This window comes from Sinohyriopsis cumingii, chromosome 17 (genome assembly GCF_028554795.1).
Source record: "Sinohyriopsis cumingii isolate HCF-2022 chromosome 17, ASM2855479v2, whole genome shotgun sequence".
Lineage (NCBI taxonomy): Eukaryota > Metazoa > Mollusca > Bivalvia > Unionida > Unionidae > Sinohyriopsis > Sinohyriopsis cumingii.
In genome coordinates, this window is record NC_142977.1 from 111651406 (window position 1) to 111670990 (window position 19585).

The 19585-nt window shown below is 34.6% G+C and overlaps 1 long non-coding RNA gene across 4 annotated transcripts; it reads right to left on the reverse strand.

The window, feature by feature from the left end:
- Positions 1-4952: 4952 nt before the first annotated feature.
- Positions 4953-17322, reverse strand: LOC149779675 (uncharacterized). Of its 4 annotated transcripts, none has more exons than XR_016415696.1 (4): positions 17161-17322; positions 13093-13252; positions 10196-11404; positions 4953-7288 (listed from the first exon to the last, which is right to left on the reverse strand). It is a non-coding gene; the product is annotated as an uncharacterized LOC149779675 (long non-coding RNA). The 4 variants fall into 4 exon arrangements; XR_016415697.1 differs by having other exon boundaries at positions 10100-11404; XR_016415695.1 differs by having other exon boundaries at positions 11312-11404; positions 17103-17303.
- Between the last annotated feature and the right edge of the window lie 2263 nt (positions 17323-19585).

Genomic DNA, 19585 nt, shown 5'->3' on the forward strand with positions numbered 1-19585 from the left:
TATTTTTCAATAGGAATTATCATCTGCAGATTAATTGAAATTTTATAAAACAAAAACTTTGCATACGTGTAACTGGTGTGAACACCACCAAGCAAGTCTAGTACTTGACGTGTCATCAATACCAGGGATACAACTTAGTTCCATATGATTAACTATGATTACAGACTTACCTTTATCCAGTATAGGAAACCTCTTATGATAAAATCGACATGTGTATCGTATAACTCCGTTGATCCGTCCGCCCGAAACAGCACCAAACACTCATTTCACATTATAGGGGGCTGTGTACATACATACAGACGAACCATTTTTAATTAGGCCTCGCCATGGCTGATCTAGCAAAACAAACCACATGACAAAATTCCACGAGTTACCGAAATATTGATGTTACTTCACAGATAACCCTAACCCTAACTCGAAATGACAAAATCCATTTTCCTACACAACCTCTGGACTGATTTTCATGAAGCAATTACCTATCTATCAGGCTCCATGAGACATGTATCGTATTGAAAACTGCATCCAGATTACTCCATCCGTTCGTAGGCTATTGACAGAAAACTGTAACCCTAACCCTAACCAATGCTACATCGATGGGAAATCACAAGAATCCGAATTTCTCCCAAACTACTAAAAACTATTTTCATGAACCAAGTTCCGATCTTTCGGGCTCCATGACGCACGTATTGCTGTAAAAGGTGCATCCAAATCATATTGTCATTGCGTTATTACTAGAAGCACATAACCCCTAACACTAAACCTTAACCCTAAGTCACAAGAATCCGATCTTCTAACGAATGCATCGACCGGTTCTCACCAATGAGGTATTGTTGGATTACTCTCCTGAAGACACACCTTTGGACATAGGTATCATAGAATTCCGACGATCCGTCCGCTACCTTAGTACCAAACACTCGTTTCACATTATGGGGGCGTTGTAGGTCGCAGACATGCGGACGAACCATCCTTATGTTTGTCTCACCAAGGCAGATCTAGCAAAGCAAACCGCATGTTAAAATTCCAAGGCGGTTTCGAGATAATCAGAAAATATTGATATGGCAACTTGGCCATTTTACCTCCAGCAGACCGTCTAACGGTGCTAGTTTGCAAGACGGGCTTGATTGCAATTTATGTCGTACATGGTATGTTTGGTCACTCGAATCCAAATAACTCCATAAGCCCTCAAGCTACCTTCATAGGCTAGGTGTCTCAGCATGCGTATTTACTGGGCTCATCTGGTTGGGCCAATGTCAGCAAGCAATTCAAAGGGGTTACCAAAATATTCACCGAAAAAGACGAAATTCATCTAAAAATGACTTAGTCAAAATTTTATTGGAAAGGCTATAACTTAACCAAAAATCAAGCTCTCTATCTCATCAAAGTATTAATAGATTTATCTCCTTAAGATCTGTCGTTGGATACAGGTATCATAAAACTCCGATGATCCGTCTGCTCACTACAATACCAAACACTCATTTCGCATTATAATGGGTGCTGCAGGTCGAAGAAAGACATACGCACCATCTTTACATAGGTTTACCCAAGGCAGATCAAGCAAAGCAAACCGCTTGAAAAATTCCCAAGATCTTGGGAAAATAGTTATTTCATGGGTAACCCTAAATCCTAACACAACATGACAAAAAATTAATTTTTTCTCCAAAATCTCTCGACCGATTTTCATGAACCAAGTACCTATATATCGGGCTCCCTGAGACACGTATTGCAGTGAAAAGACCATAAAAATCGCCGGGTCCATTCTTACGTATCATCATAAAACTGCATCACTAACCCTTACCTATGATAATCGTAAGGGAAATCACAAGAATCAAATTTTCTCCCAAAGCACTTGACCGATTTTCATGAAAGAAATACCTATCTATCGGGGTCTATGACACACGTACTGCAGCAAAAAGCGCATTAAAATTGCCGGGTCCATTCGTACGTTATACCAGAAAACCGAAACCCTAACCATAACCTATATAAACATATGGGAAATCACAAAAATTCAATTTTCTCATAAACCACTTGACCAGTTTTCATGAACGAAATGTCTATCTATCGGACTCCATGAGACAAGTATTTCAGTGAATACGGTATCCAAAATGGTACTCTCTGTTCGTATGTTATACCAGAAAACCGTAACCCTAACCATAACCTATCTAAACATATGGGAAATCACAAGAATTCAATTTTCTCATAAACCACTCGACCAATTTTCATGAACGAAATACCTTTTTATCGGACTCCATGTGACAAGTATTTCATTGAATACGGTATCCAAAATGGTACTCTGTTCATACGTTACTACCGGAAAACCGTAACCCTAACCCTGTCACAAGAACACAATTTTCTCACGAATGCCTCAACTGATTTTCATCAGCGATGTATCACTGGATTCATCTCCTCAATGTGCATTTTTACATTATAAATTCTCTACTTGATTATTTCGATTCAAGTCTCTGCTTTTACCCCAGTACATAGTTTTTAAAAAATATCAAAAAGGTACAAAATACTCTTTATTTTGTCAGTGAAAACCTATCAGTGAGTACTTATCTTCTATGCGCGGCATCCTTCACAGGCTTCTGGTTATATCAAGGATTAAATAAAAAATGACTTCTCTGTTACAACATTTTCTATGTGTCAAACCCTAAGTACATTGTTGAGTTCATCGTGTATACACACTTTCCAGACACTTGCACTCATCTCCTGTATTCATATCATCATTATTCCCAATGTTAGATTAAAATACATTGGAAAGCATCCTTATGATTACCAGGGCCCAAATTTCTGGAATAGTCTGCCTCTTCAACTTAATCATAATGTAACTGCAACACAATTCAAGAAAGCTCAGAAAACTTACCTTTTCTGCAGTGAATCGACTTGTGCTATTTTTCACGTGTATTCTTTTTTAATGCATTTTTGTCACAGTATGTGGTATTTTCAATTGATACATTTATCCAGACAAAAAAAATACTTGGATTTCAATTATTATTAGTAATAGTAGTAGTACTTGTGCATACTAGTTACCTCTGTCTGCGTAGGTTTGAGTCTCGGATTCAACCAATGTGGGTATGGGAGAAAGCTTGCCAGTAGTTTTTTCTTGGGTTGGTGGTTCTTTCCAGGGTTTTGCATTGTATGTGTCCTTTACATGTTACACTGTTATCATATTTTGTGTACAATGTAATTTTTTGTGTTTAACAAGCTCTTAAAAGAACTAATTGGCATCTTGTTTATGTTAAATTTCTATTTAGATTAAAAGAGATTTTTATTATTGGAAGATGATTTATGCATCCTTTCAAAACCTCTTCTCTGCTTAACCACTAATGTCATTATTAGAACAATGGTAGCTCACCATGAAGTGTATTAAGTATTTTGAAGGAAAGATGTAAGCATTCTTCTTTAAGTCACTGCAAACACTGACGGGACTGAACTTTGGCCGCATGTGTTCCAGTTAAATAATAATGTTTTACGCAGTTGCTGTAAGAAATATTTAAGAATCTGTCTTCCCTGAATCATGTGGACGTTTATGGCTAATTTGTTCCATTAGATGTGTTACATCACACAAACATGGCATTAGTTCTATGAAACATTTAGTTTGTTGAATAAATCCTCAAGCCTCTTTCAGTTAACAAATAACCACATTTGCTTTTTTCTACTTGACTGATATTAATGTCATTGTCATGCACTTAGTCAACAAATATTTTCTCAATCTTAAATCTGTTAGCATGTAGACTGCCTTCATGTTTCAGTCATTCTCCTGTTCTCACCATGAAAGTAAGTCAGCATATATACATTGTTTGAAGCTGCTGAAATAGACAACGTACTTTCCTCAATACAGGTCCCGCACTTGGGAGAAGTAGACAGTTACGGCTTCGTAGTTTCAACTCAGGGGTGGGGTTGGGAAAGGAGTGTGCTGTTCTTTTAGCCATTTCTACATTTGTAACTGTACTGAACTGGAGAGGAAAAAACCAAATGCAATTATTCTCTGTGAATTTAGCACGGGAATTTTTTTTTATAGTCATGCATGCCAACTACTAAACAAACATAATGCAAGAAATTATTCTGTCTATGAAGTGCTGGTTGGGGTGGGGTGGGAATAGAAACCATAATGGTAGAATTATATGCGAGAAGGTAAAGAAATCAGCTGAGGATCTCACTCCAATTAATTCAGAACCCTTTATGTACCATAATTCCTATGATACAAATGTAGGAATTGAATAGCGATGGAATATAATGACAGTTACCCAGGTTTCTGAGTTATTCGGGTTTCTTTAGCTTTATGGGTCTTACGTGTTGGCAATATTAATGAGAGTGTATAAACCCAGAGCTTGTGATGTCTTACAGCAATCAGCTACCAGGGGCCTGTTTATAGTGGTGTCAAACACTGGGGCATCATGATGCAGACATGTGGCATGATACCCCTCTTGGTTACATTACCCTGACAATGGGCAACCAGACCACCAGGGCAGTCTGAGAAAATAGTAGTCTTGTAATATATATATATATATATATATATATATATATATATATATGCACACACACACACACACATATATATATATATATATATATATATATATATATATATATATATATATATATATGCACACACACATATATACACCTCCTGAAATGGAAAATAATTTAACGAAAGGAAAATAAATATTTTGCCTTATCATTTCCCATTATTAATTTTATGTCTTGGCCTGTGCACTATAGTGACTAATACTTATTTTAATTTTAATGATAAAAATACATCTGATAATTGTGAGAAGGTAATTGTGAGAAGACAGTAGATATACAATCTAGGACGGAAACAGAAGTCAAATAAAATAATTTCTTTTGATTCAATTATTTCCCTATTTGAAGAAACGAATTGTGGATGCTTAGAATTATGACAATGTGTGGCCTAAAAGTATGGTCTTATGTACATGCAAGTAATAAAAGAAATATTGTATGATGTTAAATGTTTTATTAATTTTGTTTATTTCACACAGAAACATTAAAGACCACAACATCTGAATACAAAATGAATTTGAAATCATGCAATGAAAAAGTTGTCATTTTTTCATTTCTTTCCTTAATACTTATTACAAGGCCTCTTAACATGTGAAACAAGTCTTTATTTAAATGCAAAAACTCAAGCACCAAAAATGCAACTTCTTAGTATATAAATTTTAATTATAGTTACAACGAAATTAATGGTGTTTACAAATCACAATATAACTTATACACTCGTCAGAAGTTGTCCAGGTGTGTAAATTCTTGAAAAACATTTGGGACACAATGGGGGTCGATGGGGGGTGGTAGACTGGTAAAAAGATTTTGAAAAGCAGGACATCTTTTATGTACAGCATCTTACCTATCTGAAAACATTATTAAAGCATATACTGAATAAAATGGTAGCAAATTATGAAGAATGCAGTACAACTTGTCATTCATTTAAATCACTGTTGTAGACCTAAAGGACAGACATGGTAGGCATTTGTAGGCTGGGAAAAAGCCTTTCAGTGTCCAGGGAAGCCAAATAATGGTGGCTGTGACAAAAAGCCAATTCTAAATATTTCTAATGGTAAAATTGGAGTACAGCTTCTGCATTTATTGGGTATACATTTTTTAAACCTTAATTCCTCAATTATTCATTTGCAAACACTCAGTGTAACTTTCACTACATTACTGTGCAGAGATTTAAAGTCTATAAAGCAATTAAAAGCCAAATACTGTATACTTACTGAAAAGAAAATTTACACTTACAAGGAATGTACTTCAGTAATTTTCATCTGCACCCACATATTTTGTTTGCAGAGGTACATTGTACCATTATTTAAAAAGTTCAGGTGAAACACTTAACATGTATACTGTACTCATACATTAAAGAACTGTACAATTTGCAATTGCAAATGACTTGCAGTCACAATTAGAAAATCTCAATGACAATGTTTGGACTGAATACAGAAAATATATACATTTCAAAACATGTTAAACTAGGTAAGTAAATTATGAAACAACAATGTACATGTTTTATACACAATGGATTTTTGTTACCAAAAGAACAATTTTTCTGGGAAATTCATCAGACTAAATTTCAGCACAAAACATTGGTCATTTGGATGTCATTTTTCTAGAAAATCAATAAATGAAATTTATGGTATCCAAAAGTGGTTTACTGTGGCAAAGGCAACATTCTATCATGCATGTACATATTGTTCACTTTGTTACTTGACAGGAGGAACACATCCACTACCCACCGTTTCGTGCCCATAGGCAACTACTTTCTGCCCAGATAGCCACCAAAATATTTTATGTGAATACTCTTTGGACAACAATTATTGCCCATGATTTGATGCCAGTTCACGTTTCATATATTTATGAACATATATACATATTTAGTGCTTTAAGCCAATTACTGACACAAGTACAAGATATAAAGCATGCACACATGATAATCTAATTATTTAAATAGTGGAGCTCACCCCACCAAGATTCATTCAATTTTAGCTTATTTACTACATGTTCCATATTTTTAAGCTTTGCTTTTAGGGCTGTTCCATTTGAACATACATAGTACCCAGGGAAGGCAGTTTAAAAAAAATATATGTACATTGATTTCACAGATTTCATAGAAAATTCTATACTGCATCAATGAGTGAGTATCCCACTTTGAAAGTGCCTTCCTGGGTCCCATGTATGATTTAATGGAATAGCAATTAATCTGGCTGCCATCATTTAAGTTTAATCAGCAATCAGAAGTAATCTGTAATATGCTTTTTACATTTCTTTTATTTTTTTTACCAAGCTGAAATAATAAGCAACATCTTAACCATTACTCAATAACACAATCATGTAAAATACAGTTGGAGCAGATGCCTTTGCTAAACAAGAAAGGTAAACAATAATGAAAAGTGGAGCTCTATTAATTGCTCTTGCAACAGAGCAAAATTTTAACATGAGTAAACCAGTACTGCTTTTTATGAGTAAAATCATGGAAACAGCAGAAAGTGTGGTTAGAAATGTACATCCCTTTCACTATTACTGTATACTGAGTTAGCAATACAAATAACATGTTTACTAATAATTGGTGATTCTTGATAATTTGGGCTGTTGAAGACTGACGAATTCTGCTTGTGCTCTGATAGCCGTGGCAGAGGTCGCATTCTCTGTGTAAATCTGCAATCTGTAGCAGGCACATGGATTTCAGTGTAAATCTGCAATCTGTAGCAGGTACGTGGATTTCAGTGGAGCATAACCTTGTTCTTCTCAATCATGAGAATGACATTCATCACTGGATCTAAAAGATAAACCTACAATATTTAATGACAAATAATGCACTTAGCAGCCAGAAGGAATCATTAATCCATAAGCAACTTTCACTGTATTACTTGCAATATTTCCAAGACAGAAGAATACATTTTCAAAGAATCCATGAACTTGAAAGTTTTAGCACATGTTTATCCACTAGGGTCCGTATTTGGCGGGTCTTTTATACGTAGGGGTAATTTTACAATTAATACTATTGACAACATAAGTATGTCACAAACAGTTTCACCTCCTATAAAGAAAAGGAGAGTTAAATACGATAGTGACACAGATCTCTAATTACCAATGAATAATCTAAAGCAAGATATTACTCTTCGTTACAGCTTGTACTAAGTATAACTACAGTAGAGCTGAGTAGCCAGTATCGTTTCATTATTTACAATATTTTCAAAATTGAAACTGATAAAAATTAAAGTTTCTTGTAATAAATATTAATTATTTATTGTCAATTTCATATAACATCCATATATTAAATGTGATAATACCTGATTACTATGTGACGTTTTATGTTATTTTTCTTTGCTCATGCTAATAACCTGTGTAATTGGGATGCAATGGTCACACCACAGCCTTCATTAACATATTTGCATTAATGAACCACATGTAAACATTTGCACATGAACTATATTACACTAGTGAAGAGTGGCCGAGTGGTCTAAAGCACTCTCCATTATGGATCACTGCCATCTCACCTCTGTCTGCGTGGGTTTGAGTCACGGATTCAGCCAATGTGGGTATGTGGGAAAGCTTGCCAGTAGCTTCTCGTGGGTCGGTGGTTCTTTCTATAGGTTTTCCCTGGTTCTTCCTCCACCATTAATACTGGCCGCCATGTATAGCCTATCGTGTGCCGAAAAATAGCGTTAAACCCTACAACAACAACAACAACAACACTAGTGAAGAGTTCTTTTTGCTTTAAAGGAAAATATTGGGTGAGATAAATAATATACATTGGGGTTTGGACTCCCCAATGTAAACCTTGACTGCGATTTACTTGTCTTGGTTAAAACCATAACATAGATTTTATATGTATTTCCCAGAAAGGAGGAATGGACAGGTGAAAATAATGAGAACGAAGTAAGAATTATTTTATTTAGCAAACAGAAAATGTATTTCTTTTTTTCTGAATTTCTATGAAGGAATGAATCAATTTAAAAGATTTTTTCCATATCATTCCAGAATAGTTTTCCTTTTAAAAATATCATAATATATTTAAAAAAGTTATGGCAATTAACATTTCAGATGAAATGTTACTATTAGGAATTGTTATGTTAATAGATTTAGGTGTGGATCTCATCAAGAAAAGGAAAAACATTTTTTTCTGCAGTATAATTGCAGCAACTTTTTTTCTTCACTTTTGGAAACATTTGTGTGAAATCTCTAACAGTTAGAGAGCATAGTGAACTGCATCAATGTTTGTTGAAAAATCAATTTTATGCTGCCAAATATAAAGATCATGAAATAAATATATCACTCTTTAAATGACTAGCAAACAATTCATACAGTGACAATAGCATTAATATTTATACGTAAGAGCATGGAAGCATTACAGCAGTTTCACTTACATTTAGCTATGCAACTCAATCAACAGTTTGTTATTCATAAATACTTATATCTACCATATATGTTGGGACACCATAAATTAATTCTGAATGTACATTTTTGTGCACTGTATGTTCTGGGACACATTGTTTCTTTTCCAGTCTTAAGTTGTGGGCACGTTTTAAATCATTTGAAAATTACATATCGGAAAATGCACTCCAACTTAAATTTTTATTTAAAAAATTATAAAACTGTACTTTTGTTTAATCCATTGCAGCATCATCTCAACAACCCAACCTTTCTCCTGCACATATATGATCCAATCCTTCTGTGCATGAATATCTTTTTAGTTTTGTCATACAGTGAAAATGTATTGTTGGACGCAACACATCTCCTTAAGCGGAAACTGCATGGACTAAAGTCATTTTATTTAAGATCTGCACCAGTCATACTAATTCTCACACTTTCAACTACCATCTTATTGACAGTCCATCCAGGAATGAGATCAAACCACAATGGAATTTCATCCATGTTAATGATCATATTGTCTGCAAAATCATCTACTCTTCTGGGCTTCATGAATTCATCAAATGATTTTATTTTCTCCAAATCATCTAGGTGACCCTGGATCATCGATGTCCATGAATGAAGTACTATATTATGTCACTTTAAAAATTGTTTAATTACTTCAATTTATTTCCAAAATTCCTGTGAAAACTGGTCAAATAGAAGCAAAGTAGTTTCCTTATGTGGGCCGACTTTGTGTGTGTGTGTGTGTGTGTATATATATATATATATATATATATATATATATATATAAAATCAGAACACTTAAAAGAATCCAAAGTCGGCTTGCTTTGAAAAAAATAACCTTTATATTGATATCCTTTAAAAAATAATCAGCTTAAAAGTATCCAAAGTTGGCTTCCAAGGTCAGCTTGCTTTGCAACAAAAAAATAACCTTTGTCTTCAATATCCTGCTGGCAAAATGACAAATAATGATTTTTATTTGCAAGATACTGCCAAATAATTGAACTGGATATAATTTGAATTTGATTTTGATTTGATTTGAATTTTTTTATATACGTAGCTTTAACAATTTTTCAGTCATATCGCTACGATGTCTGCAATGTGGCAGTTTACAGTGATGTCTAACAGTGGGGCATCATGCCGCAGACATGTAGCATGATGTCCCACCCAGTCACATTATCCTAACACCAGGCCGACCAGTCCTAACACTAACCTCTTAATGCTGAGCGCCAAGCGAGGCAGGAACTGGATATAATACAATCTTAGTTATTTTGCACATAACACTGTGTCATGGGTGAATGGCACATACCTTCAAGCAATCATTCATGTCTCTGCTGCATATGTGTGGATACATTTTCTTTAATGCTCATGATGGAAAAAAGAGAGGAATAAGTGATAACAATACAATGTTAATTGATAACAATACAATGTTAATTTCTTTCATTTTATTATCAAATAAGTGTTTTGTTTATCAATTTTAATGCAACATGGGGGTACAAATTAAACACAAATTTATTTCAGTTTTTAAGTCTTGGAACATATGACCTAGGTGTAAAAAAAGTTTCACCATAAGTTCTAGTACATGAAAAAATTTGTGTCCAATATATACAGTTATTATTTATAGGCAAGTAGTACTAACTTATAGTAATACTGATAGACAATGAAGCCTCTGCACTAACAATAATGTATATGTTCAAAATAGATCATCCATTTATTAGAACCACCACAATTTTCTCTCTAAAATGCTGCGAAATGTAGTAGATTGTTCATATGTTAGTTTAATTATCTGATTATATAATACAGACAAAAAAAGTATCTCATAAATATATACCTTGAAATGAAGCAACATTGAACACTGATAAACTGAACTAATTTTTTTCAGCAGCTTAAACTATAAAAATTGATGTTAAAAAAGTAAATTAAGTCAAAGTACTGTCAACAATGCTCATTACATTGCTACTGAGACAAATGATGCCTCTAACTTGCATAATCTAAATTCAGATCAAAACTTGCTTTAACTGCATTCAAATACATGAAATTGGAGTATTATCCATGCAACTGAACTGGAATGATTGCAGTGAAAGTGTGTAGTATCCAGTGTGCTCAAGAAACAAAAATCTTAACATCCAAATCAACATTTGTCGGGGGGCCCCTGAGTGGCCGAGTGGTCTAAAGCATTCTCCGTTACGGATCACTGCCATCTCACCTCTGTCTGCGTGGGTTCGAGTCTCAGATTCAGCCAATGTGGGTATGTGAGAAAGTTTGCCAGTAGCTTCTCGAGGGTTGGTGGTTCTTTCCGGGGGATTTCCGGGTTCTTCCTCCACCATTAATACTGGCCGCCATGTATAGCCTATCGTGTGCTGAAAAATGGTGTTAAACCCTACAACAACAACGTCAACAACATTCGTCATTCTGATTAACTTACCCAAAAAATCTAATGTAATCTGGTAACGCAGCATTTCCCTTTACCTTTGATGATGTAATCCTTCTGGAATTGCCCACAGCCTTTATTTGATCACTGAACAAATGAAAGAAAAATAAACATTTTGCATTAGATGTCTGAACACCTTGTATACCACTGATGGAAACAAAAAGGAATCAAAACATACCCATCTTACATAATTTATTTCACCAACAGAAAGCAGAGGTCACATTTAATTGCATAAAGAGGTACCAAGTCTATTTGTAACTATCAGAAAATCTAGGTGATTAATATTTACATCTGAGTTAACATTAAGTCAGTACTCAGAATTTAGTCCCTACCTTTCTTAATGTATACCCCCACCCCTCCTGCTGGCTCAACAGTGTAATCATATTGTTTATTTATTGACTGGTGTGTGTGTGTGACTTGGATTTTTAACGTAGCTTTAACAATTTTTCAGTCATATCGTTACAATGTCTGCAGTGTGGCAGTTTAAATGATGTCTAGCACTGGGGCATCATGACACAGACATGCAGCATGATGTCCCACCCAGTCACATTATCCTAACACCAGACATACCAGTACTAACATTAACCTCCTAATGCTGAGCGCCAAGCGAGGCAGCTATTAGTACCATTTTTGCAAGTCTTTGGTATGACTCGGCTGGGGATCGAACACACGACCTCCCGCATCCGAGGCGGACACTCTAACCACTAGGCCACCGAAGCGGTTTGTTTATTGATTGGAAGGCATTTTAGTTACTCTTTGTAACAGTGTCGCTTTAGTACAGTTGTCTAAGTTAGAAGCTGTGCACAGTCAGTGATAAAGCATCTTTTTGAATCAAAGCTGTGTTGCTACATGAAGTTTTATCACAATACTTTGATTTCATCTGGGACTTATTACAATATTATCTATTTCTAAGCTTTCTGGACATAGGACGAAAGAGTTCTTTGTCTCTGGTAGAATTAACACATGATATATTTTCTTGACTGGCAATTGTAAGATTATTTGTTAGATGTTAATATTTTAGGATACATCATACAAAGTTGTTTTTCAGTTTGGCCAGTGCCTGTGAACTCTCTCTCTCTCTCTGTACTTATTACCTACAATGTAAAATTGCTTTCACTCCGAACTTTATGGAAAAGTTTGCTCTACTTGTGATACAGAGACTATCAATATACTAGAACAGCAGTAGTTAAAAGCAACAGCGGTTTATAAACATTCAAACTCATCAGCTTACCCAGCATGTAAAGCTGAATATTAAATGATACTAAATCATCACTACGAATATCCCACCCAAGAAAGATTAAAATTAATACTGCACATAATAATACAATACGTGTGCAATAACTTTTATTTACATGCGAACAATTCAAAGTGAAATATCTAAGACATAATGGAATTAATATGTTTAATCTAGAAAAATTATTAATTGTTGCTCACAGAAGGTTAAACCATTTAGTGTATTGAAGCAATCACAAAAATATTGCACATTTTTCGAGTTAATGTTAAAAATAGTACATAATTCAAAATGCCGATCCATAGCTTAAGGAACGGAAAATGTACTATTTTTTATGACAAATTAAAATGTTCCCACTCTATTACAAAATAAATTATATTTCCCTTTCACACATTAATGTATAGCATATATGTTATGAGATGTGGCAGACAACTTTAGATAGCTTTTTATGTCTCATGCTGAATATGGGATAGTAAGTCACACCCATACTTCTAGTATTGATGCTTATACGAGTCATCTATGATATATCAAATGGAAAATATACCTTTGTAGCATCACATTTCTCAGCTTGTCCTTAGCCGCTGACTCATCTACACACCTTTATCAGAGGAATGGTCATGTGAACATCTTTTCGACTATCAGGTGACAAGGCCCATTTGTAAAAGTCCATATAATTACCAAAATCAGCCGAAATCTACACTAATCTGCAAACAAAGTTAACAAAAAAAAAGAGAAAAAAGTTACAATGATGAATTATATTTCAAGCACAAATGAACTATAATGACATTATGGTCAGCTGTTAAAACATTTCATCGATCCAACAACTTTACCCATGAACAGTTACGCTGGCAATAATATTCTGATAATGATGTTAAGGGTTGTCCATAAAGCACGTATTGTTTTACCCCCTTTCCCATTACTCATTGCAAATCATACATTTTGTATCCACTCTTGTGTAAGTACATTGCTGAGTCACCACCCCCTTTCCAAGAATAGATGGGACAATTGAATTTTAAAAGATGAAGTTATCAGTAGTCATTAAAAATAAGCAGTGGTTTAAATTAATACCATGTAAAACAAACTTTGAAAATGAAAGTAGGAAAGTATTAACATTAACTATAATAGTGATACAAAGGTTGAATTTTACAGAAATCGAATCCAATGCTTTTCTACAGCAAATGTAAATATTTATCTCTAATAATAGTTTTAAACAAGTGACAGCAGCTAATATTTAGTTGACCTTAACTATAATAGTCAAATATCAGACAGAGACTAAAACTTTTATATCAACTTTGGAAAATTGGAATATTATCAGCCTTATCATCATCTGGAATGACTGGACCTCAAATTTTTATCATTAGCTTCGATGTCATCAAAATCATGAACCATAACAGTTCTTTTCTCAGGTGACAACTTTTGTAAGGTGTGTGCGATCATGTGACATTTCATGATGGCTTAGGATGAGTAATTAATTTAAGACATGCTTCTGAATCTCACTTTTATAAAAGTAAAGGACAATAGGTGTCAAAAAGGCAATCTATGTGTCTATCCAAGTACAATACTGTCCCAGTCTGGCAAGGTATGGCTTCACAAATTCGCATGAGGCACCAGGGTCTGGAATGCATAATCTGTCGGAATCATGAGATAAAATAACTGGTCATGCCAGAAAATGAAGAGGAAAAAATGTCTTCTGCAAAGTGCACCATGTGAAATAAAACTACAGCATATCACATTTCATAATTCTAAGCAGATATTGACTCTGCCTGACATGGCATACCAGCCACTTTGCATCTAACTCATCTGCTAGTTATGTTTCTGATTTGACTAGTCTTCATAAACATCACAGTTATCAAGGAATACTGACCCCTATCGCTGCAGAACATACTTAGCAGTTACCCTGCCACATACACAGGCTAATGCTTTTTGAATTTTTTTCTACACCTCCCACCTCCACTCAGTGAATACATACTTTATGCACAACCTATTAGTGTCACAGAAAAAATAAAGTGACAGAATGAACTAATCATGTCACTATCACAAAATTTACCAGTACATACATTATGTATTACAGGTGACCGCCCCGGTGGCCTAGTGGTTAGAGCGTCCGCCTCGGATGTGGAAGGTCGTGGATTCAAACCACAACTGAGTCATACCAAAGACTTCAAAAAATGGTAATAACAGCTGCCTTGCTTGGTGCTCAATATCAAGAGGTTATTGTTAGGACTGGTGTCAGGATAATGTGACTGGGTCGAAGATGATGCTGCATGTCTGGGGAATGATAAACCAGTGCTAGATATCACTGTAAGCTGACACTGCAGACATTATAGTGATATGACTTAAATTGTTTTAAAGCTATGTTAAAAATCTAAATCACATACTATAATATATACAGGCAAATGTACATTTATGTGGACAAGTTATTCGTAAAACTCGAACAGTACTGATTGTTATTGTCACCAGATATGGATATGCACTGACAAAGTTATCATTCAACTTAATGCATCTGTTGAACAGATTTCTGATGTTAATGATCAGCTGACTGTAAAATATCAATATGATTACCATCAAGGTTGTAAAATGTTTGTTTTAGGAGATTTTTGGATGGATTTTGGTACATATAGGATATGGGAAGATATGGACCAGTATATAGACCCAGCAAAGTCTTTACAACTACTAAGGTAACATACATTTGAGTGATGAAGCTGTATAATGTATATTTATCATTTAAGCAGACCAAAAATGGTCTTAAAACTTGTGTAGTTATGTCACAAAATTTATGAGACTCAGTCAATTCAGATTTTGATTTAAACTGATTCAAAATTGGAATTATTTCTTTCCTTTTGTTTTGATTTTCTGTTATCTACTATACATGAGTGCTTTGATATTTCAGGTCATAAAGTCTGCAATCAGCAAATAAGTTATTAAAAACAATGACCCTCAAGATATAATTTAAATCTGTTGTTGTTTGTATTAAAATGAATTTATTTTCCACTATAAATCAGATGGCTGTGGGAAACAAACAATAAACAGACGTTAGTTACAGTCCTAGTTGTAAAAGGGCAGTTATTCAGATATTGCAGTAAGACCAGCAACAAAACAATAATCTGATATTGGCATATACTTGTATTAATGTTGGAAATTTAATGTATCATTGTGTTGCACAAAGTGTAATCAACTTGAAAAATGGATGCTACTTCTATGGCACTCATTATGCCACCTGTGCCCTACAGCAACAGAAACTTATAAGAAAGAATTAAAGAAATGCATTTGTAAATAACCACCCACGATGACTGGAGTTGCTCTGTGATTGTTGCTGAGAATGAACAATAAATATGAGGATGAAAGTACATATCAACCTAAGACTGTTTGAACAACCGGTGATCCAATGAAAAGTAATAAATCGTGTACAATGCAGCTTTCAAGTCAACGCCTGTTAAATGCGAAAGCCACCAAAATATGACATTAACATGCTTCACATTTTGATTCTTATTTGCTACCATAGATTCGATCTCCCAGTCCTTGACCATCACAGTAATCATATGATCTAACTCTTGTATAACATCATCAGACAACAGGCTAAACATTTTGTTAAAGTGATTGAAATTTTAAGAAGATATTGATTCTATCTGAGAACATAGGTTAAGGATATTATTTTGAAACAGTAGTATTCATGGGTTTACTTATCAAATAGTGTACGCATCAGCAATCCTGACATTTTCCCAAAATAAACTGGTGATTTAGAACTAGTAACCTATGGTCATGTGGTATATATAAGTACACAATATGTGGTGCAATAGATAAAATTCAAATATCGCGATACCACAGAACCAGTATCGTCGGAAGCTAGGCCACATCATATTGGTTTTTCCACAGGGGCTCGTATCGTTACTTGCAACTGACCTGTCATACATGTACTATTTATGTTGTCCAAATATCAAAAATGGGGAGGCAAGGGTCAGAGGAAACTCGGACTAATGTACTATATAATAACTACAATATAGCACATGAATGACAGGTCCATTGTAAACAACGATACGAGCCCCTGTGGGTTTTTCAAGGATTTTTTTTTTTTACCAGTCCTCGAAAATTAATAACGGTAATAAACTTAGAAGTGTTTTATTCGGAAAGAAATGTAATTGCCAGTACCCAAATAAAATGTAACTTATTTCTTAGTAACGCTGTCAGTATACATACTACTACGAGTCCTGCCGTGCAGATAAAATAATGCGATCTTATTACTAAACCACGAAAACTGATAACGGTCATAAATGGGTATGAGCGTACTGTTTCGTTTAATTTCAGTTCTAATTTAAAAACGTGTCTATTGAAAAATATAAACGTACAAAGAATTCATAGATACGGTTATAATAATAATAATAATCATAAATCATAAATAATAATAATAATAATAATAATAAAAATAAAACTAAAACTACAAGCGAAATAACCTTGCAATTCAACCAATCCACGAAAATTGATAACGCCACCAATGGCGCTTTAATTTCAAATAATACTTAAAAAATTGTAATAGTAAACAAAATAAAATGCAATTACCAGCTCTGAAATGAAACGTACAATGAATTATTAGTAACGGTTAAAGTATATACACTACCGGTCTGATAACATAATACTAAATTTCTAGCAGCACAAGTCTCAACGTCAATGTTATTTTCTAAAAACCACAATGTCCAATGAAAACCATCGTTTCAACAAAGTCATTTGCATATTTGCATAAATGAATATTTAATGACTGGTAGGATTTCTCCATTATCCCAAGTGTGATGAAAGTTAAAATTTAACCGTAAAAAATATGAATTACTTATCGTTATTTTTATGAAATCCATCGATTAAATATGATAACACGGTACTAACATCAAATTTGTTATTTTTTCTCGTGCCTAGAATTTGTGTACTTAGGGTCGACAGCCCACCCCATTGCCCTCATTAATATATGCGTCTTAATGCGCACTATTTCGGAAAACAATAGCACGTGGCTCGATACGCTCATTGCGCAGTACTTCCAACACATAACAATTATGTCTTTTTTCTTGATTTTGTTTTCGTTTCTAAGAGCGGCATATATAGCTAGATTCCTGCTTAGATAATTATTCAGATTTGTATAGAGGAATACAAAGCCTGATGACCATTATATAGAGCGCGTAGCAATGTGTTTTTAATCTGCTATCAAAATTGCAAAAGTGCAGGCTTATTTTGATTTAATTTGTACAAGAAATGCGTGAGAAAAAATAATATATGTCTTCGTTTGTACCAAGACAAGGAAATCACAGGCGCGGGGTAACGTTATTACATTCTTGATCTCTCCACCAAGCATAGCTTCGTGGGTAGACAAATAATATAACCCCTTGACTGGGATTTCCTTGTCTCAAAACATAGATTATATTCATCTTGTTTCCATACATAAAGCAGAAATCTAAAAGAAAAACACAACTGCTATGTGCAAAGTTATTTAGCACATCAGGACTATAATATATTCATTGAAAAACTTGAATGTGTACAATAGAATCTCAACATCAGTAGTGTACTAACGGGGGGGGGGGACGGGGCGGTTGTCCCCGGTGCCAGATTTCTTGGGGCGCAGATACAATGGGCGCCAGAGGTCTTTGGGCCTTCATCGTCGATCCGGGCGCCATTTACCCTTAGTACACCACTGCTCAACATTTCCCATGATCAAATAGCTTTCAAGCGTTTGCGTGACAGTTAAATTCGTTGAGAGAATTCAAATCTATACAAGGTAATGTGCAAGTTTATGTCGCCGGCATCTTCGTGGATCAAGCAGATATTTTAGTGCTTTGTCATAGCGACATCGATTAGATTTCATGAGTTGCTTCCCTTAGCATGCTATGCCAACTAACCAATAATGTCTAACAGCCGTGTATTGTATAACTGCCGAAAATGATTCAAAATAATACTTTGTAAGTTTAACGGCGAGAGCATGACTACGTACCATAGAGAAGCCATTACAGGTGTATTTGAGTGAAAGGTATTTGTACAAACGCCGGAGCTGCAGTGAAAAATCGCTTATTTATGAGTCCATTCAAATTGTATGTTCCCCTTGTCTCAGTCATGTAGGAAAAGTGAGTGTTCAAACTTGAACAGCTTAATTTTGATTGGATGTGGTGCCTTGCAACCGCATCCGATGAAATTCACAGACCCGAAGCACAGAAATATCTACTCGAGCCGCCAAGGTGTTGATAGGGTTAACATATCGGAACCATGGCTACTGAAGATGTGTTGCTGGGAGCTGCTTAGTGTCTCGGTTCAATAAAGGTTCGGTTTAGAGAAAGAGAGGTTACGAAAATCGTTGGAAGATACAATCGATAAGGCCTAATACGAATAATGGATTACAACTAAAAACATTCGAAAATGATGAAGAATAGCTGAGTCATTAGAAAAAGTAGTGAAAGCTATGAATGTCTATTACACTCCGGACTATCTATAGTTTTAAAGTTCTGCTTGAAGGCGTTAATGAAATTTATGTTTTTAAACATGCTGGGCAAAAATTAAAAAAGTACGACAAATGCATGGGGTACTTGTGTAACGATTGTCAATTTAATATCAACAATCATTACTTATAGCAATGTATAATTTGCGAAATATCATCCTTAATTTTGCAAAGTTATGGACAGCTGTATCAACAGTGTTGTCAGATCAAGTGTTAAATGCAAATGATATTGATACACAGAGATTATTCTGCGTTTTGGCAGTATTGCATTGTTATTGGTAATCAGTTTTATAAATCACACTGAAAGGTATTAGAACACTAATACGTAACTTTGCCACAAAAATTCGTCACACTGAACGCCATACTCGATAAATATCTTCTCTACTTACACCACGCTTTTATTTACAAATAAATTAGTTTAGTCTACCTGGTATGGATTAGATACAGGTTCTGTAAGATTTATGAAGATTTCTTCACACTGTAAATACAACATGTAACATTAAAATATCAACCTTCACGCTTGTTTTTAAAAGGTATCTGATATCCAAAACTATACATTTATATTGAATGTGCT